Source organism: Siphateles boraxobius, unplaced genomic scaffold (genome assembly GCF_051911475.1).
Source record: "Siphateles boraxobius isolate OS27281-9 unplaced genomic scaffold, OSU_SipBor_1 83, whole genome shotgun sequence".
In the NCBI taxonomy this organism is placed as follows: domain Eukaryota; kingdom Metazoa; phylum Chordata; class Actinopteri; order Cypriniformes; family Leuciscidae; genus Siphateles; species Siphateles boraxobius.
The window spans coordinates 721,826-737,240 of NW_027509212.1; the positions used below are offsets into that span (position 1 = coordinate 721,826).

The 15,415-nt window shown below is 37.2% G+C and overlaps 1 long non-coding RNA gene across 1 annotated transcript; it reads right to left on the reverse strand.

The window, feature by feature from the left end:
• Positions 1-13,520: 13,520 nt before the first annotated feature.
• LOC143730866 (uncharacterized) lies at positions 13,521-15,057 on the reverse strand. The gene is made up of 3 exons (XR_013200670.1): positions 15,009-15,057; positions 14,804-14,923; positions 13,521-13,657 (listed from the first exon to the last, which is right to left on the reverse strand). It is a non-coding gene; the product is annotated as an uncharacterized LOC143730866 (long non-coding RNA).
• Positions 15,058-15,415: the final 358 nt, after the last annotated feature.

Genomic DNA, 15,415 nt, shown 5'->3' on the forward strand with positions numbered 1-15,415 from the left:
CCTGTGATTGCCAGTTGGCCCTGAACCTGCCAGTAGTATTTATGTGAACGCCTCAAACTGGCGTGGCCTTCCTGCACCTTGAGGTGAGCAACCTTAGACGGATCATTTTTTTTGCTGCTCTTCACCTCAACCAGGCCAAAAGGAGGCGACTCTGAAGGGTCATACACCCGACCGTCAGGACTGGCCCCGAGATGTGGTGCGTCAGGGTGAATGACGAATCCTGCTGGTAGCACATTAACTCGCATAGTTTCAGCATAGTTTGCCAGCACTTCAGGCTCTACCAGTAGACCACGCTTCATTGCAGCTGTTTGCTTTGCGGAGCCTCTGATCATCTGAATAGCTGCAGACTCCTCCTCTGCACGACTCTACTACAACAATCATCCCAAAAACGACTGGCAGTCAGCCTTGGTCGCCGTAGCGGTGTCCGTAGCCTTGTCTGCCGTAGCTGAGTTTCTTTGGCTATCTCGCTGGACAGCTGCGGTGACACTTCAAGAGACTGGAGATGCATCAACTGATGTAAGGTTGGGACGAAATGCAACCTGGGAAAAGTGTGCTACATCAGAGGAAGGGACGGAAATTCTGGAGCCATGTGGTGTAGGATGAGGTCACTGGACTTCTTGGGTGGACAGTGATAGGACATGGGAGATCCACGAGGGACAGACCAAAATCTAGATGGTGTCAGCTCCATCTCAGAAACCCCATCCAATACAACAGCCATGAGAGACTGGGGCTGCACCTGGCTTAATTTACTTCCAGATGCCATCATATATGGATCTGGCAGTGGTCCTACACAAAAGAGCAAAGAGATACACACGATTATTGGTCACACAAAAGAAAAGTTAGACATGAGTGCTTAACTACATTTACATTTTATTTATTGTATCTGCGGTAACCATAATCATGTTAGTCATAACATTAAAAAAAAAACTTAACTTACTCTCATATAGCAACAATCAAACAGTTAACAAATTAATCACCTATATATGCCTTGTACAATGTGGACCTCAGACCGTTCTGACCCACTGTTTTGGGCTTTTGCACCACCAGCTCACTAACAGGTTCAGGATGGATTCCCTTAAAAGTAAAAGACAAAAAGCAGTTACAGTCTGTACTGTAGTCACTTCTGGTGGTGTTTTTATAATAATTTACAGTTGTTATAGATACGCATCGGTTCTTAAATCATATGACATATTTATCACAAACCCACCTGTGTTCTTGGTCTGTGCCATCTTTGCAAGCCACTAGTGTCCAGTCACTCATCCAGTCAGTCGCGTCTGATTCTGCGAGTATAACACGTTGCCTGACACTCGATGCAAGGAAATAAATTGTTTTCTTATTATGAATATAATGTCATGCCTTTATTCTTGTGTATGATTGCTGTTTTGGGGACTGTTATCCCAATATAACCAGTCAAATGGCCGTGATCAGACTGGCAGCTTACAGACGCTTGCTGGACGCTGTATCCATCTATTCACAGAGTGTTCCCTAATGGTTAAACACTTTCACTAATTATATAATTATATTCAATAACTATATTGTGAACTACATATATATATATATATATATATATATATATATATATATATATATATATATATATATATATATATATATATATATATATATATATATATATATTAATAATGAATTGAACTAAATATTTAGATAAACTTGTTTGTAACATCACTTGTATGCCGGGATCTGACTGTTTGAATCGCCTACTCACCCGACCCCACTAAACGTTGGGATCTTATGACGAAAGAAAGAATTGTGAGGTGTATGGCATGTTGCCACTTCAGTAAACGGGATTAAAATAACTTAGCCTATAATTGATGTATGCTACGTAAACTATATCAGAATTTGACAGTTTCGAATAAACTACCCAGGGCAATAAAAATGGGATCTTACGAAGTGGGAGGTAAGGTCTTAATTGTAGCCTTGTATTTTGCCAGTTCAAAAATAATGTATCGCAGACTTCCAGAACTTTACCGAAAACCTTAATTATACATGATAACAATTATGGTGACTTTAGATTATGTATTCATATTAATGATGTCGCTTGTTTCAGATTGTTATAAGTATATGGAATGTATTTGTTGTATCCTTATTTACTTTTGTTCAGTAGGTCTCTGAATTTACATCTGATAATCCACAATCATGGCAGGCAAGTAAAGTACATTTACATTTACATATTTTTTTTCCTGACTGCAACCCATTTTTTTCAAATACAATAGCCGAAACAAAATATAATGTTAACAGTTTAAGGGTCACGAGACCAACTAAAGCAAACACTAATCACCATAATGGTGGCTTACAAAATTAGATTTTCTCCTTTGGTGATTCTGCTTGTTAACATCAGGTGTCTTCAATAATGGTCAATCATCACTCAATGATTCACTTAATTAGCTCTTTAACTTTAACACTACCAACTTTAACAAGCTATATAAACTCCCAGGAGAGTTCATTTAACACTGGAGTTTTTGCTGTGAATAATTCTGAAAATTTTTTTTTTACTAATGTTCATTTGCACTTATGAATGTAATGTATGATTTATTTTTATATTATTTGTTAACACAAGACTATAAAACGCTTATTACGAACTAAAAACTCGAAACAATCACTTTCACAAAATAAAATGTCACACTTTGTATCAGTCTATTTCTTCTGAAGACACGTGTAAGGTCCAACATGGAAAATCATCCGGTTTCCACTGGCTTCTCTCGAAAATTCTCAGAGAAAAAAAATGATTCAGCAAATCATCTTGAGCGGTTCATTTTAATGAATCGCTCAAATCCGCCCATGATGGATTGAATCTGACCATGACTAAAAACTAAAGCAACTAGAATTTTTTTTTTTGTGTAATTTAATGAATCTGTGCTCATAATTGTAAAAACATTGTTGAAGGGTTTATTTTTGAAGTGGTTTTAAAAGCTTGAAGTTTAGGTTTTAAGACCATGCAGTCTACCAGACAGCAAGATAGATAGATAAATTAAGTTTAGTTTAATATCAAAGCATTAGAGTATAATTGAAGTAAAACCTGCAGAAAACGTAGTGCAGTTGTTTCAACTTACTTTTATAAGTTAAAATAACAAGTACAGTATACTTGTTAATTCAACAGAAAATCTAGTGCAGTTGTTTAAACATACATTTTTGAGTTAAAATAACAATTTGACTTGTTCATTCAACTTTCAGTCTAGTTGAGAACAAGAAAACTTAAAATTTCTTGTTGTCTGGACAATCTAGTTATCTCTACTCAAAAAAATAAGTTGAAATAACTAAATTGCTAAAATATTTTTTACAGTGCATGAGCAAAAATATTGTTTCCGAGGACAGACTTTCAGAGGAGCAAGCTAATACACAAATGCAACAAGAAACCCATGGAGTTTTGCAGACAGAATGCCCAAAGAGTCGTTTCAAATGTCATAAAGTATGGCAGATGGCACTGTCAATGTAGGGGCAGTAAACACAGACTGAGTTGTGTCCACAGACACGTATGCATGTGGTGGATATTCCAGGAGCGTCCATCATTACTGAGAGAACATTCAAATGCAACTCCTGAAGAAATAGAGGACCTTGAGGAGAAAGATCAAGAAGAGGGATGATGAATCAAAACCATCAAATGAGACAGCATCAGCAGGGATTAAAATGACAGAGTACTTTTTGAGGTGCAAGAGAATTCCAGAAAATCTTCCACAAGACCTCATATTAACGGAAATGACAAAACCTGAAAGCTTTGTGCCTAAAGAGACACAATCCCCTTACTGCCCCGGACCATGCTACCCTGACCTCAGTGAAGCAATCCTAAAGACAAAACATGCAACCATTTATGCTTTGTTTTCTGTGCACAGAGGTATGTGTCACACTTAATGAGTTGTAGTGGAAACATATTGTTGTTGTATATAATTATATATATTTTATTTATGTATATTTTATTTTCAGGTGTTGCAGTGTACATTAAGGAATGCCCTGTTTGTGGAACCCCAGTCAGATTCCAAGAATATGATTCTGGATTTCACAATTTCAATAAAGTGTTCCTAACAATCCCTTTGTGCTCACTTTTGACAACAGGTCTTTCAGTAAGTCAAAAAAAAAAAAAAATCAGTGAATTTTAGGCAACATGATTTAATATTTACCTGAACATTATCTTGCCCATTGGCCTAACTACAATGTAAATTTGTCTATACCTGCAACAGAACCACATTGCTGTCGGACGTTTTTTGCGTACATTGGGGGAACACAGCAAAGTGTACATTCCTCACAACACAATAAGGAAAGCTTTTTACCACTTCTCTGCTTTGAGGAACTACACCTACAATTACTTTTGTTACTGCTGTGGCCATCATCCTCCTATTTTGATTGCTGACGCCAACTGGAAAGTGGCCTTTGACTTACCAGGTAGGAATTCAGTGTACCCATTCATGGAAAAAATGCTTTACCCTCAAAAGTTGGCAACAACAGTTTCCACTGTCTGCTCATAAAATACTTACTCTTTCTGAATAGTGCATCTCATGAGACGACCAGACCTGACAAACACCCCTTCACAGGACACACAGGTGAATGTTTCATCTAGATGGGAAAACCTTGAGAAAGAGATAATGGCAACAGGACTTTATGATGGTAAGCTGTTTAATATACTTCTTAAACATTATTATGCCTACTTGCTTTAAATTTGATTTACAATTCCTTCCCTCCTTCCTTCCCTCCCTCCCATACGTCATTCATTCCTTCTCTCCCTACTTACTCACTCAGTCACTAACTCACCCACTCACTCCCTCCCTTCCTCCCTCCCTCAGGGTAATGTCAAAACCCATTTGCTAGCTCCCTGACATATTCTGCCTTTACACCATGAATTGGTCAATACTCAAGAATATCTGATGTCATACCCAAGACTGAGATTTTGAAAGGCCTCTCCCAGAAAGACCGATTGTGGACAAAGAGGACAGATGAGGAATTTGATGAGGACCGAATTTTGCCAATATTAGAGCTCAAAGGGGTAATACAATTTGCTGTTTGCTGATGCTTATTCTATTAAAAAAACTATAAAATATTTTATTTATAGGTTTAATGTATTACTTTCAGTAGAGATGACACTTTGGAGTCAATTTGTAATTTGCCCAAACTACTTAAAAAAAAAAAATTAATAACCATATGCATGTTTTCCCTCATCACTATTAGCCTTGAAAAGAAGATCTTACAACGGCATGCAATGCTCTAGGCATTTCAGCAAGTGGATCACAGTCTGACCTCATTAATAGGCTTGAGGAACTTCTGTATAAGGATATATATCCAAAAATGTTTGTGAAGCTTCACAAAGCAGGAGGTAAGATACAAATGTAGACAATTACAAGCATGGTACAGAATGGACAATACATTTTTATATATATTATATATCTGGACATTAAGAACACAAACATTAAGGGAAGCAGGAAGAAAAAAGTATTTAAACGCAGCAGTTTAATAAAATAAAATAAAACTATCATACTAACATACAGCATACTTAAAGACCCACAGAAGACAATAACACTATAATGTTACCTCCATCTATCATAACCATTTTGCCCTGATTGATAATGAATCATAGACATTATTCACTGCCAGTTAATGAAAAAAAAATATTTATATTTTACATTTGACTGCCAAACTACATAACTCATTGTGAAAACATATTACATGAAATTAGCAATTGTTCTGCATTTGCCCCATTTTTTCCCCACAGGAGGGGTACTGCATCTTGGGTGCACCCATGGTGTGGTTTACTATCAGTCACCCCGGTGGTGGCAGGAATCTGCTCGAGACCATGGAGATGGTCTCCTGAGTTTTAAATGTCCACCCACGGTCTTCATCTCAGATATAGCTGGACGTGTTGCCAGACATGTGAATAATAGGACTCATCAAAAGTTTTTTCAGCCACATGATGGCAGGCTATGTGCTCCAACATCAGAAAACATTTCTGCTGCATTGGAAAAAAAACTTACTGTGCAGAAAGAATGGGTGAATACCCTTCGAAGGTCTATGGGGCCAAATATACACAAAGACCAAACAAGTGACAGATTCACCTGCCCTCACCCTCTGACTGGAACTTGTGAACGGTACTCCCTCTATGACCGTTTTCATGAAAAAAAACAAAAAAGGCCTGAAGAGAGACTGAGGAGCATAAAACTGATGCCAGATCTTGCCTCTATTGTTAATTCGTCTTCAGCAGAGCAAATTAACAAAGAGCTGTCAACCAGCCGGTATTTCCTCTGCCAACTGAAGGACATTCATTACATGTTTGCCTTGCGGCTGTGTTTCCATCTGCACAATCAGAGGATCAATAATAACTTCTTGCAGGACATTCAAAAAATGTCCCGAAAAGATGTGCACCTAGGGCTACATGGACACCTATTAATAGGTGTGGATGAGGAAACAGACAAAGGTAATATAGTTCATGAAATAAAAGTTCATGTATTATAAAATGTATTAACATACACTTTTCATTGTATCTCAATACAATGTCATATCATTGCAGAGATGTACCAAAGAACATGTGCAAAGTCATTAACTGACCCACAAGTTGATCCAGACAAAGTTGAGGAAGATATGGAGAGTTTCACTGTGTCATTGTTTCCTATAAGTGAACAAAATAAGGTACCGACTGGCTTTTTGTATATTAAACCTCCAAGGAATAGTTTACAGTAACAAAAAACTGCACCTGTAGTATTTTCTGCTTCATTTACATGCAATGAATGGGTTCTGTTTTTGAACTACAGGACAAGCTGAAACAACTTTACATTTCCTGGAGGAGAGAGAGACAAATAATTCACAGATTTTCAGCATATGCAACACTGTATATTGCAGACTTAAGAAGTGTTTGCCCTTCTTCTCTTTTAGAGGAAGACCCAAACAAGAACATGCCTTGGTTAAATGATAATGTAAGTTCAATTCAATTCAATTCAATTCAAATTTATTTGTATAGCGCTTTTCACAATACACATTGTCTCAAAGCAGCTTTACAGAAAGTGCATTTCGGAAATGTATATAGAAAAATACAGTTAGTTAATCATGTATTAATTTATGGCATAACATATCGCCGGCTTTGAGTCGTCTCTTCAAAGGCGTCGAGTCGTCTCTTCACAGGCGTTGGGGCATCTGAAGTCTCCGTGAGAGGCTGGATACAGACTGGAGCTGACGAACGCTATTTACCTCGGGACTAGCGTCCCGAGATAACAGCAGAAAGGCAGATGGGAAATAATTAGCATAGCTGATGTTCATAATGTTAATGCATTCGAACTGATTCAGCAGTAGTATTAAAGGTTAAGCATTAAGTGAATGCTTGGTTAAAGAGATGCGTCTTTAATCTAGTTTTAAACTGGGACAGCGAGTCTGAGTCTCGAACAATATCAGGAAGGCTATTCCAGAGTTTAGGAGCTAAATGCGAGAACTCCCTCCCTCCTTTAGTGGACTTAGATATCCTAGGAATGACCAGAAGCCTCGAATTTAGTGATCTTAAAGAGCGCGATGGATTGTATGGCGATAGAAGGTCTGTTAAATACACAGGAGCTAAACCATTTAGGGCTTTATAGGTCAGTAGGAATACTTTGTAATTGATACGTAACTTAATAGGTAACCAGTGTAGAGATGATAAAATAGGTGTTATATGATCATATTTTCTTGATCTAGTAAGAACTCTAGCGGCTGCATTTTGCACTAACTGTAGCTTGTTTATTGAGGATGCAGGACAACCAGCTAATAAAGCATTACAGTAATCTATTCTCGATGTCATGAATGCATGAACTAGCTTTTCTGCATCAGAAACAGATAGCATGTTACGTAGCTTAGCAATGTTTCTAAGGTGGAAAAAGGCTGTTCTTGTAACATATGAAATATGATTTTCGAAAGTCAAGTTGCGGTCTAGTATAACACCCAGGTCTTTTACTGTAGTGGATAAAGTAACAGGACATCCTTCTAAATTAAAGTTGTATTGTAAGGGATTTTGTGGGTAGTTTTTTGGACCAATAAGTAGTACCTCCGTTTTATCTGAATTTAATAGCAGGAAATTACACGTCATCCAGCATTTTATATCATTTAGACACTCTGTCAATTTAGATAAGTTAGTGTTTTCATCTGGTCGTGATGAGATATATAATTGAGTGTCATCAGCATAACAGTGGAAATTAATTCCATGTTTTCTTATAATATTACCAAGTGGCAGCATGTATATTGAGAATAGCAGAGGGCCTAACACCGATCCTTGCTGCACTCCATAGTCTACTGGCGTTATCTTTGATTTTTCCCCATTTAAACAGACAAAATGGTAACGGTCTGATAAGTACGATCTAAACCAGCTTAATGCCTGTCCCTGAACACCAGTGTAGTTTTGTAGTCGATCCAAGAGTATTTTATGATCGATAGTGTCGAACGCAGCGCTAAGATCGAGTAGAACTAGTATTGAGATACAGCCTTGGTCAGAAGCTAAAAGTAAATCATTTGTTATTTTAACTAGCGCAGTTTCTGTGCTATGATGCGGTCTGAATCCCGACTGGAATTTTTCATAGATATCATCTTCTTGCAAGAAAGAGCACAATTGAGCGGACACAACTTTTTCTAGTATTTTAGACATAAATGGAAGATTTGAGATGGGGCTGTAATTTGCTAAGTTATTTGGATCTAATTGCAGTTTCTTAATGAGAGGTTTTATTACTGCCAGCTTGAATATTTTTGGAACATGACCTAAAGATAAAGACGAGTTAATAATATTAAGAAGAGGCTCTTCCACTACCGGTAACACTCCTTTCAGTAGTTTAGTGGGTATTGGATCTAATAAACATGTTGTTGGTTTAGATGCAATGATAAGTTTATTTAGCTCTTCCTGTCCTATAGTTGTAAAGCGGTGTAGTTGTTCTAGAGGGGCCATAATTGAGGCTGAATCATAAGACATCATAGAGGAAAGTATATTTACAATTGTGTTTCGGATGCTTTCTATTTTCTCATTGAAGTAATTCATAAAATCATTACTACTATATTGTAACGGAATATTTTGCTCTGGTGATGTTTGTTTATTTGTTAGTCTAGCCACGGTGTTGAATAAAAACCTTGGATTATTTTGGTTATTTTCTATTAGTTTGCGGAGATGCTCAGCCCTGGCTGCTTTTAGAGCCTTTTTATAATGTGACATACTGTCTTTCCACGCGATTCTAAAGACCTCTAAATTAGTTTGTTTCCATTTACGCTCTAAGTTACGAGTTTCTCTCTTGATTGCATGCGTAGCACTGTTGTGCCATGGTGCTTTAGTTTTCTCTCTAACCTTTTTTAGTCTAATTGGTGCAACAATATCTAGTGTACTAGAGAACATGGTGCTCAAACTGCTAGTCATTTCCTCTAGCTCATCTGTTTGTTTGGGTGCACTGCGCAGCTGAGATAGATCAGGTAAGCTATTTGAGAATCTATCTATAGTGGTTGGAAGGATTGTTCTGCCTGGTCGATAACGTGGCGCAACTTGACAAATTTCAGCAGTACGTATTACGCAAGATACCATGTAATGATCAGGGAGATCATCACTTTGCGGTATAATATTTATATCGGTTGGGTTGGTTCCATATGATAAAATTAAATCTAGTGTATGATTTAGACGATGAGTGGGACCACTGACGTTTTGCGTGACCCCAAAGGAGTTTAATAAATCTGTAAACGCAGTCCCTAACGCATCATTTGTATTATCTACGTGTATGTTAAAGTCTCCAACAATTATTGCTTTATCGACATTGACCAATAGATCTGAGAGAAAGTATGCAAACTCTTTTAGGAAGTCAGCATAGGGCCCTATATTGTAAGTGTGCTTACAATGTTCTTATGTTTGCTTTACAATTCTTTATTAGGAACTCAGTACATGACACTGCACACAGTCCATGTAATATAACTACACTCACATTCACAATCTACTCATCTAATTTGTTTGTATATTAAAGTCTGTCATTTATTTAAAGGCAGTGAACTGTCGTCTTGCTCAAATTGCAGCAGAAACTCAGAATGTAAGTAACTGACTATTCAATGGCCTTTGCAGATATGCAATTGTCTCATGAGATTTGTCATATTGCTCTGTGAATGTTAAAAACATAGTATAATTAATTTCAGTTCACTTCATGCGCAGGTTGTTGCCTTATACACAGATGTGTACATTTTGTGGTACAGAGAGTGGACAAAAAACAAAGCCATTTCAAGGTCACATGTGCAAGATCTTGAGGTATATACTTGAGTAATTGTATAACAATTGAGGGTTTTCACATATACTGTATATCATGTATATATATATATATGTGCGTGTGTGTGTGTTTCCACTGTAGAATGCTCAAAAGATCCTGCTCCCAAGAATCGTTGGTGGTAATACACCAGAACGGGGAAACCACTTTATACTCTGGGTAAGGTGTACAAGAAACTCAGTTGTGCTGTAACATTGAATTGATATGCTGACTGTAACTTTTTTAATATGATTTTTTCACAGGTTTTCGATGTCTCTGGAAAACAAGTGCGTATTTATTATTCAATGGAGATCTACAATTCTATTGAAAAAAATGACATGGAGATTCTGAGGTAATTAATTTCTTATCTGTAGTGTAGCATAAAAAACGTTAACATTATATTAATAATATATAGAAGATGTGAAAGATGCATGACAGTTGAGCTCTGTTTTAATCTAAAATCTGTAAAGAGAGGCTTTCCAAAAACTTGGGTCACTGGATGGCTGGACTGTTTGCAATCCAGAACAGTGGATGCAGCAAGATGGTGTGAACTGTGGGGTATTTGTTTGCACTGTAAGGTTTATCTCTCACTATTAAAATGTTTTCAAAATGTGCTATTTTGGCCTGTTAACCACTTCATTGTTTTTTCTTTTAAAGGCAGCTGAAATGGAAGCCAAAAACATGAAAATGTCTTCTGAAGTGCTGCAAACTTGTCAGCTTGTACAACTGCGTGTTTACCATGCCACAAGCATGTTGAAAGATGTGACGACTGAAGTAAGACAAACAGGAATGAAGATTTTCAATAGAATTGGACCAAAAAAAAAAACAATATTAAAACTCATATGTAATACTGGACAGGACTTTCCGACTGCTATTGGAGAAAGAGAGGAAGGTGAAATAGAGACCAACACCTGCATGGCCCAGGACATAAAAGCATGTGTTTATCAAAACACAGGAAATAAGTAAGTAGTATACCACACAAATTGCGAGTTTTAGTGTAAATGAATATTGCTGTTTTGACTTTACAATAATGTAAATGTTTTTAGAACCCTGCATCCACACATCAAACGGATGATGTGGGTTCAGTGTGATCTGTGCAACAAATGGTTACACACTGATAGTGCTGGCATAGACCCTACAACAATTCGCAAAGACACGCCCTTCAGCTGTGGATGTGATCAACAACCATATTCTTTTCAAAGGTAAGCAACAGAACCATGATATAAAACAAAAGCTCACTGAACTGCTTTTAATGCGTATGTCTATTTTACAGCATCTTGTTATCTGATTATTGGTTAATTTGTCCCACCTGCCTTGTTCGTTACCCTCCTTTGTTTGTTCCCTATTTAGGCTGCGTTTACACTTGACATTAACATGCAACCTGTATCCGGATGTTGTCCACATACACATTGAAAAGACAAGTGTTAACGCGTTTCTGATCGGAATGTTATCCGATCAGCGTGTCCAGGTTCGGAGGTAGTCGAGGACGCATTGTGATCGGATCTCAGTGTAATGTAAACGCAATCCAGCCATCGTGTCTGCATTCACAGGTGGACATCATTTAAATCCCCGCCCAGTCTCCCCACGTGGCTGTCAGAAAATAATGGCCAGACGCAGTTTAGACAAGAAATTAAACTCATTTGAACCTTACAATAAACGTCAATATTTAAAACAGTTTATTTAGACTTACATGATGCTGTGTGTAATTTTTCAGTGTAATTGTGCAACATTATCTGAACGAGGCGATCGCCTGTACAATCACAGCTGTGATCAGTCATGAGATGAAGAGCGTGCTCTGCTTTGCCAGAGGAATAATGGGAATACACTTTTTATTTTTTAATGTTTTAAATGTTAAATGTTTTTGTTGTTTTAGCATGTTTATTAATCTCCCATTTCTGTTAATATGGTCATTGCACGTTAAAACCCCGATGATCGATGATGTGACTTGTTTAACTCAACCCAGTGATTTTTGTATGATCAACTCTGAAAGTATTCCTTCATTCAAAAAACATAATTTTATCTAAGGCTGGACAATGCATAGGAAAGTAAAGTGAGTGAGTGAAAGCAATTGGGACATTGCTTAATTTGTATCATCTTTACTATTAATTTGATGTCATGCTACAGACCTAATTTAAATATTATGCAAAAACAGAAATCCGATCGGTTATCCAGATACAGAGGTACTTAATATGAACAAATGTAAACGCACCGTGTCCTGATTGGCTAATGATCCGGATCATGGTGATCGCATGTTAATGCCAAGTGTAAACGCAGTCTCCATGTGTTTGCAGTCCTGTGCTGGTTCGTTATTATGTTTCCTGCTAAGACCTGTTTATCTGTTTGCCTGCTTTGTTTTCATTTGTACCTGGATTTATTTTCTATCTTTATTAAACATTCAACCTCTGCAATTGAGTCCTCGCTCTCCTTTTCCACAATCATTCCGTGACAGAATGTTGTACGGTGACTGGGAAGGGAAAAGACATGTTCAGTTCACTTTGTTTTTCATAACTGGCAGGAATCTCTTCCTGAAAACTTTGCTTTACAGCTGACATCATCATCATAACCTTAAATGCTAAATTCAATGTACCCTACCTTCGTTTTCCATGTTATGTAAGTACATAAGATCAGCAGATCTTAAGCAGATTCTTACATTTCTAAAACCATAGGCAGGATTTTTGTTAAAGAATACATTTATTTTGGTTTGTTTTTCACCAAACCCTGTCATCCCCAGAACACCAGGAATATACAACACATGTTGCATGGGACCATTCTCTGATACTGGACTGGACGAGCAGAAGCAGAATTTTTTGTTTTTTTTGTGGTCCGAAAAAGAAAGAAGGGCATACAGCATTAGAAAAGCAACAGGGTGAGTAAAAAAAAAATATCTAATTTTAATTTGATGAACTATCCCTTTAGTCTTTTTTTAAAGAAATTATAGATTTTTAATATTTATCTGACTTTTTTACAACATGACAAGCTTTATTAATTATGACCTCTAGAACAAGGTTGTATTTTATTTTGTACAAATAAGGAACTGCCTGATGAAGGTCGTGAGACCACAACGTTGCTAATAAAACATGTTTATATTACTTGCAAGTACTGATAGTGTGCCAGAGTTCCTTATTTGTAGATTTGTTGACCTACCTATTTGGTCTTCTTTTTCTACGCACCTATCACCTGCAGGCGCGCGATGGCGTTTGTTAATTGATGTATTTTATTTTGTAAAATGTCACATCAAATATTACAGCAAAAAAATCACATCAGAACACGAAAGATACAGAGGAGTGATTCAATGCAGTGAGACTGATTGTAGAGTCTGTAGAGCTGCTGGATTCAGTGCAGCAGGAAGTAGGAGAGCACAGAACAGCAGAGGAACAGGAAGCTCTGGGTGACGCTCAGAGCCCCGTTACACAGGTTCCCCTCACAACATGAGAAGCTCCCATCATTTTTAACTGATGCCGTGTCATGACAAAAAACTTTAGAGGCACAGCCTTTTACAACTGTTAACGGGCCATCAAAATTCTCTGATGAAAAGAAAGAAGAAAAACAAAGGCTGATTCAGTCTAAGCTGTACATTGGTATGTGTGATCTGTATCAAATGTTTAAATCTAGAGAGTTTAAAAGATAATGATCTTCTTCCTTTTCCAGATTCTCACCTGTTGATGTAACGCAGCGGTCTTCGTCTCCTGAACAGCTCAATGTTTTTGAGCAGCCCTTTCCATCACAAGTATAACATTTCTTTCCATTCGGGACTGGATCTGCAGAAGGAAAATACGTTTTATTAAGTTTTATTTTATTTTTTTTTCTGTACAAAATATCTAATGAAATAACAGTATTTCATCTGCTCCATTCAATCACTTCACGACAGACAGTTAGACAGCCGCACCCTGTGTTTTATTTTCTGATTGAATGTCATTTAGAAGTAAAATGAGTGTTGACTTTACAGAAGATTTGCACATTGTCATTTAAGGACAATACCTGGATCTTGGCGGTTACACAAGTCTGTGCGACAGCAAGAAGTTAATGACCCTGCATAGCCGAAGTTTACGGATCCACTTTGACAGTGAGAAGCACAACCTTTAGCCATCTCTTTATAATACATTTCACCTGAAAAATATGAATAATAATGAAAGACCAATTCAACTTGAAAATTGATTTATAAGTGTCAACATTTAGAGCTTTTCTTCTTTACATTTTTTTAAATGAAGTTTTATGTAACAAAGTTCGGGAGGAGCACAGCCTTCCCTCACCTCTGTCCCATGACAGTTTCAAAGCATCCCTCCACCACCCCATCACCTCACTCTCTGCTGGTTTCTATCCCAGTAAAGGGGGGAGTACTCTGGGTTCTGGCCAAATTTCGAGCTCGGAGTCCTAACCCGAACAGCACGCCAAATACGCATAAATTACTATATCCGATTTCATGTACTTGTGAACTCGTGAAATAGAGATCAAAACAATAAGAGAAAACAGTCTTTGTAGATTTTTTTGTGATTAAAATAGTTAATTCCATCAGAAAAACAAGACTCTGTTCTGTTGCAGCTCCAGTAAATAACAGCAGAATCTACAACTTTAAATCATATTGGACTTACCATGCATTGTGTCTGCTGCTGAACTGTCGCACCAAGATGATCCAGCTGGACATGTTTCAACCTTTTGATCTGGACAAGAACCCGTCAGACTGCTGCACAGATAACACCTGAGAGAGTGTCCTTTAGTAATAAAAAAAGAAAAGAAAGAGACATCAATTATCTGTATTTGTACCAAGTAACTTACAAATGTTATTTGCCTTTGTACCTGCAGTGAAAATAATGAAGAGAAGAAAAACTGAGATCTGCAGATCCATCTTTGATTAGGAGGTGAATGAAATAATGTGGCCGTTTCAGCGCTCACTTTATAGCGTATCAAAAGGGGAGGATCTTCATGGGGAATTAAAGTTTAACAGAAGTAGATATTTCTTGAAACAGAAACACCATTTTTTTGCCAGTTAAAGATAAAGGAAAGTTTAATGAGGATTTGCAAGAAATGTAGTCTACAGTGTAAATCATTATTTGATCCCCTGCTGATTTTGTAAGTTCCCATTTACAAAGAAATTAAGGGTGTATCATTTTAACGAATAGATACAGAATACAGAAAGACTCGGGAGATAAAATGATATAACAAGCGTATATTTATTAACAGCTCGGCAAGCATGAATTTATAAA